This window comes from Ranitomeya imitator, chromosome 2 (genome assembly GCF_032444005.1).
Source record: "Ranitomeya imitator isolate aRanImi1 chromosome 2, aRanImi1.pri, whole genome shotgun sequence".
Classification (NCBI taxonomy): Eukaryota; Metazoa; Chordata; class Amphibia; order Anura; family Dendrobatidae; genus Ranitomeya; species Ranitomeya imitator.
This window is the reverse complement of record NC_091283.1, coordinates 775,210,025-775,216,906: the sequence shown is the minus strand read 5'-3', so window position 1 is coordinate 775,216,906 and position 6,882 is coordinate 775,210,025.

The window sequence follows — 6,882 nt, the reverse complement described above, 5'->3', positions numbered from 1 at the left end:
CTCATATACAGGATCTGCTTATAGGGGGGAGTGCTGCCTCATATACAGGATCTGCCTATGGGGGGGAGTGCTGCCTTATATACAGTATCTGCCTATGGGGGGAGTGCTGCCTCATATACAGTATCTGCCTATAGGGGGAGAGTGCTGCCTCATATACAGGATCTGCCTATAGGGGGGGAGTGCTGCCTCATATACAGGATCTGCCTATAGGGGGGGAGTGCTGCCTCATATACAGGATCTGCCTATAGGGGGGGAGTGCTGCCTCATATACAGTATCTGCCTATAGGGGAGGGAGTGCTGCCTCATATACAGGATCTGCCTATAGGGGGGGAGTGCTGCCTCATATACAGTATCTGCCTATAGGGGGGGAGTGCTGCCTTATATACAGGATCTGCCTATAGGGGGGAGTGCTGCCTCATATACAGGATCTGCCTATAGGGGGGAGTGCTGCCTCATATACAGTATCTGCCTATGGGGGGGGGAGTGCTGCCTCATATACAGGATCTGCCTATAGGGGAGGGAGTGCTGCCTCATATACAGTATCTGCCTATAGGGGGGAGTGCTGCCTCATATACAGTATCTGCCTATAGGGGGGAGTGCTGCCTCATATACAGTATCTGCCTATAAAGGGGAGTACTGCCTCATATACAGTATCTGCCTATAGGGGGGAGTGCTGCATTATATACAGCATCTGCCTATGGGGGAGGGAGTGCTGCCTTATATACAGTATCTGCCTTAAGGGGAGGGAGTGCTGCCTTATATACAGTATCTGCCTATAGGAGGGGAGTGCTGCCTTATATACAGTATCTGCCTATGGGGGGAGTGCTGCCTTATATACAGGATCTGCCTATAGGGGGGGAGTTCTGCCTCATATACAGGATCTGCCTATATGGGGGGACTGCTGCCTTATTCTACAGGATCTGCCTATGGGGTGGTGCTGCCTTATAATACAGGGTCTGCCTATGGGGGGTGCTTTAAACTACAGGGTCTGCCTATAGGGGTGCTGCCTTGTGCTATATTGAGGACTATCTGGCACATTTACTATATGGCGGTTATCTATGGGGCCATCATACAGTGTGGGGATTACAGTGTTGGAGCCATCAAACAGTTTGAAGGCTACTAAGGTGTCAGTATACTGTGTGGGTGGTATTATACCATTAGGGGGCATTATACTGTGTATAGGGGAGCTGAACGGGGGGGAGACTCGGGAAATTATTAAATTTAAAGTGGGCACTTATTGTAATAGGGGAACTCAGGTTACTGTGACTATCAAAGGGGCACACAGAGGGCATTATTACTTTCTAGGGGGCAAAATGTGGGCTCTGTTTTCTAGGGCACTTGCACCCGGCATTACTATATTATAGAGGGGTGCTTTAGAATTTAGAGGGTACAGAGAACCACAGAGTAGGTGCAGTAATAGGGTCACATACGGCAGCAGAGGCTCAGTATTGGGGTATCAGGTGCAGTAATAGGGACACATACGGCAGCAGCGGAGCGGCTCTGTATTGGGGTATTAGGTGCAGAGGGACACATACGGCAGCAGCTCAGTATTTGGGTATCAGGAGCAGTAATAGGGACACATACGGCAGCAGCGGCTCAGTATCAGGGTATCAGGTGCCGTAATGGGGACACATACAGCAGCAGCGGCTCAGTATTGGGGTATCAGGGGCAGTGATAGGGACACATACGGCAGCAGCGGCTCAGTATTGGGGTATCAGGTGCAGTAATAGAGACACATACGGCAGCAGCGGCTCAGTATTGGGGTATCAGGTGCAGTAATAGAAACACATACGGCAGCAGCGGCTCTGTATTGGGGTATCAGGTGCAGAGGGACACATACGGCAGCAGCGGCTCAATATCAGGGTATCAGGTGCAGTAATAGAGACACATACGGCAGCAGCGGCTCAGTATTGGGGTAGCAGGTGTAGTAATAGGGACACATACGGCAGCAGCGGCTCAGTATTGGGGTAGCAGGTGTAGTAATAGAGACACATACGGCAGCAGCGGCTCAGTATTGGGGTAGCAGGTGTAGTAATAGAGACACATACGGCAGCAGCGGCTCAGTATTGGGGTATCAGGTGCAGTAATAGAGACACATACGGCAGCAGCGGCTCAGTATTGGGGTATCAGGTGCAGTAATAGGGACACATACGGCAGCAGCGGCTCAGTATTGGGGTAGCAGGTGTAGTAATAGAGACACATACGGCAGCAGCGGCTCAGTATTGGGGTAGCAGGTGTAGTAATAGAGACACATACGGCAGCAGCGGCTCAGTATTGGGGTATCAGGTGCAGTAATAGGGACACATACGGCAGCAGCGGCTCAGTATTGGGGTAGCAGGTGTAGTAATAGAGACACATATGGCAGCAGTGGCTCAGTATTGGGGTATCAGGTGTAGTAATAGAGACACATACGGCAGCAGCGGCTCAGTATTGGGATATGAGGTGTAGTAATAGAGACACATACGGCAGCAGTGGCTCAGTATTGGGGTATCAGGTGCAGTAATAGGGACACATACGGCAGCAGTGGCTCAGTATTGGGGTATCAGGTGCAGTAATAGGGTCACATACGGCAGCAGCGGCTCAGTATTGTGGTATGAGGTGTAGTAATAGGGACACATACGGCAGCAGTGGCTCAGTATTGGGGTATGAGGTGTAGTAATAGGGTCACATACGGCAGCAGCGGCTCAGTATTGTGGTATGAGGTGTAGTAATAGGGTCACATACGGCAGCAGCGGCTCAGTATTGTGGTATGAGGTGTAGTAATAGGGACACATACGGCAGCAGCGGCTCAGTATTGGGGTATCAGCAGGATGAGGGGTTTGTGCAAGTTGGGAATAGATGGTGATGGCTGGAATGTGAGAAGTGAAATGTGTCTTTGTTGTTTTCTCTGCAGACGAGTTGTAGCTGGAAGAAGTTGTCATGTCGGTCTGGGCCAGATGGAAAAGACGGGAAAAGTGACGGTTCCATTATAAAGAACGTCAATAGTAAGTCATTATCTATAAGTGTGCTGTGATCTCTTATATGTTCTGTAGGACTGGTATCTACCACTGACCATATGGCGGTAATATCCATGTTGGTCGTTATATAGAGATTATCTTCAGTAATAGCGCGGTCATCTGCTGAGGTTCTCCACTATTAGGGGGCGTCATCGAGTTGTAATCAAGGTTACCTGGTTAGGGGCCCACTCAGCTTCGCCCCCCTGGACCGAAACCCTAGCTACGCCTCTGCTTACCCCATATATTACAGAGCTGATCCCGGGTTTATTGACAGTGGTGCCCTCCATTCTTTGTCTTACCCCATATATTACAGAGCTGATCCCGGATTTATTGACAGTGGTGCCCTCCGTTCTTTGTCTTACACTATATATTACAGAGCTGATCCCAGGTTTATTGACAGTGGTGCCCTCCGTTCTTTGTCTTACCCCATATATTACAGAGCTGATCCCGGGTTTATTGACAGTGGTGCCCTCCATTCTTTGTCTTACCCTAAATATTACAGAGCTGATCCTGGGTTTATTGACAGTGGTGCCCTCCGTTCTCTTTGTCTTACCCCATATATTACAGAGCTGATCCTGGGTTTATTGACAGTGGTGCCCTCCGTACTTTGTCTTACCCCATATATTACAGAGCTGATCCTGGGTTTATTGACAGTGGTGCCCTCCGTTCTTTGTCTTACCCTATATATTACAGAGCTGATTCCAGGTTTATTGACAGTGGTGCCCTCCGTTCTTTGTCTTACCCCATATATTACAGAGCTGATCCCGGGTTTATTGACAGTGGTGCCCTCCATTCTTTGTCTTACCCTAAATATTACAGAGCTGATCCTGGGTTTATTGACAGTGGTGCCCTCCGTTCTCTTTGTCTTACCCCATATATTACAGAGCTGATCCTGGGTTTATTGACAGTGGTGCCCTCCGTTCTTTGTCTTACCCTATATATTACAGAGCTGATCCCAGGTTTATTGACAGTGGTGCCCTCCGTTCTTTGTCTTACCCTATATATTACAGAGCTGATCCTGGGTTTATTGACAGTGGTGCCCTCCATTCTCTTTGTCTTACCCCATCTATTACAGAGCTGATCCTGGGTTTATTGACAGTGGTGCCCTCCATTCTCTTTGTCTTACCCCATATATTACAGAGCTGATCCTGGGTTTATTGACAGTGGTGCCCTCCATTCTCTTTGTCTTACCCCATATATTACAGAGCTGATCCTGGGTTTATTGACAGTGGTGCCCTCCATTCTCTTTGTCTTACCCCATCTATTACAGAGCTGATCCTGGGTTTATTGACAGTGGTGCCCTCCATTCTCTTTGTCTTACCCCATATATTACAGAGCTGATCCTGGGTTTATTGACAGTGGTGCCCTCCATTCTCTTTGTCTTACCCCATATATTACAGAGCTGATCCTGGGTTTATTGACAGTGGTGCCCTCCATTCTCTTTGTCTTACCCCATCTATTACAGAGCTGATCCCGGGATTATTGACAGTGGTGCCCTCCGTTCTTTGTCTTACCCCATCTATTACAGAGCTGATCCTGGGTTTATTGACAGTGGTGCCCTCCATTCTCTTTGTCTTACCCCATATATTACAGAGATGATCCCGGGATTATTGACAGTGGTGCCCTCCGTTCTTTGTCTTACCCCATATATTACAGAGCTGATCCCGGGTTTATTGACAGTGGTGCCCTCCGTTTTTTGTCTTACCCTATATATTGCAGAGCTGATCCCGGGATTATTGACAGTGGTGCCCTCCGTTCTTTGTCTTACCCCATATATTACAGAGCTGATCCTGGGATTATTGACAGTGATGCCCTCCGTTCTTTAACTTACCCTATATATCACAGAGCTGATCCTGGGATTATTGACAGTGGTGCCCTCCGTTCTTTGTCTTACCCCATATATTACAGAGCTGATCCTGGGTTTATTGACAGTGGTGCCCTCCGTTCTCTTTGTCTTACCCCATATATTACAGAGCTGATCCTGGGTTTATTGACAGTGGTGCCCTCCGTTCTCTTTGTCTTACCCCATATATTACAGAGCTGATCCTGGGTTTATTGACAGTGGTCCCCTCCGTTCTTTGTCTTACCCTATATATTACAGAGCTGATCCTGGGTTTATTGACAGTGGTGCCCTCCGTTCTTTGTCTTACCCCATATATTACAGAGCTGATCCTGGGTTTATTGACAGTGGTGCCCTCCGTTCTTTGTCTTACCCCATATATTACAGAGCTGATCCTGGGTTTATTGACAGTGGTGCCCTCCGTTCTTTGTCTTACCCTATATATTACAGAGCTGATCCCGGGTTTATTGACAGTGGTGCCCTCCGTTCTTTGTCTTATCCTATATATTACAGAGCTGATCCTGGGTTTATTGACAGTGGTGCCCTCCATTCTCTTTGTCTTACCCCATATATTACAGAGCTGATCCTGGGTTTATTGACAGTGGTGCCCTCCATTCTCTTTGTCTTACCCCATCTATTACAGAGCTGATCCCGGGATTATTGACAGTGGTGCCCTCCATTCTCTTTGTCTTACCCCATCTATTACAGAGCTGATCCTGGGTTTGACAGTGGTGCCCTCCATTCTCTTTGTCTTACCCCATATATTACAGAGATTATCCCGGGATTATTGACAGTGGTGCCTTCCGTTCTTTGTCTTACCCCATATATTACAGAGCTGATCCTGGGTTTATTGACAGTGGTGCCATCCGTTTTTTTGTCTTACCCTATATATTACAGAGCTGATCCTGGGATTATTGACAGTGGTGCCCTCCGTTCTTTAACTTACCCTATATATTACAGAGCTGATCCTGGGATTATTGACAGTGGTGCCCTCCGTTCTTTGTCTTACCCCATATATTACAGAGCTGATCCTGGGATTATTGACAGTGGTGCCCTCCGTTCTTTGTCTTACCCCATATATTACAGAGCTGATCCTGGGATTATTGACAGTGGTGCCCTCCGTTCTTTGTCTTACCCCATATATTACAGAGCTGATCCTGGGATTATTGACAGTGGTGCCCTCCGTTCTTTAACTTACCCTATATATTACAGAGCTGATCCTGGGATTATTGACAGTGGTGCCCTCCGTTCTTTGTCTTACCCCATATATTACAGAGCTGATCCTGGGATTATTGACAGTGGTGACCTCCGTTCTTTAACTTACCCTATATATTACAGAGCTGATCCTGGGATTATTGAGAGTGGTGCCCTCCGTTCTTTGTCTTACCCCATATATTACAGAGCTGATCCTGGGTTTATTGACAGTGGTGCCCTCCGTTCTTTGTCTTACCCCATCTATTACAGAGCTGATCCTGGGTTTATTGACAGTGGTGCCCTCCGTTCTTTGTCTTACCCCATCTATTACAGAGCTGATCCTGGGTTTATTGACAGTGGTGCCCTCCGTTCTTTGTCTTACCCCATCTATTACAGAGCTGATCCTGGGTTTATTGACAGTGGTGCCCTCTGTTCTTTGTCTTACCCCATCTATTACAGAGCTGATCCTGGGATTATTGACAGTGGTGACCTCCGTTCTTTAACTTACCCTATATATTACAGAGCTGATCCTGGGATTATTGAGAGTGGTGCCCTCCGTTCTTTGTCTTACCCCATATATTACAGAGCTGATCCTGGGTTTATTGACAGTGGTGCCCTCCGTTCTTTGTCTTACCCCATCTATTACAGAGCTGATCCTGGGATTATTGACAGTGGTGCCCTCCGTTCTTTGTCTTACCCCATATATTACAGAGCTGATCCTGGGATTATTGAGAGTGGTGCCCTCCGTTCTTTGTCTTACCCCATATATTACAGAGCTGATCCTGGGTTTATTGACAGTGGTGCCCTCCGTTCTTTGTCTTACCCTATATATTACAGAGCTGATCCCGGGTT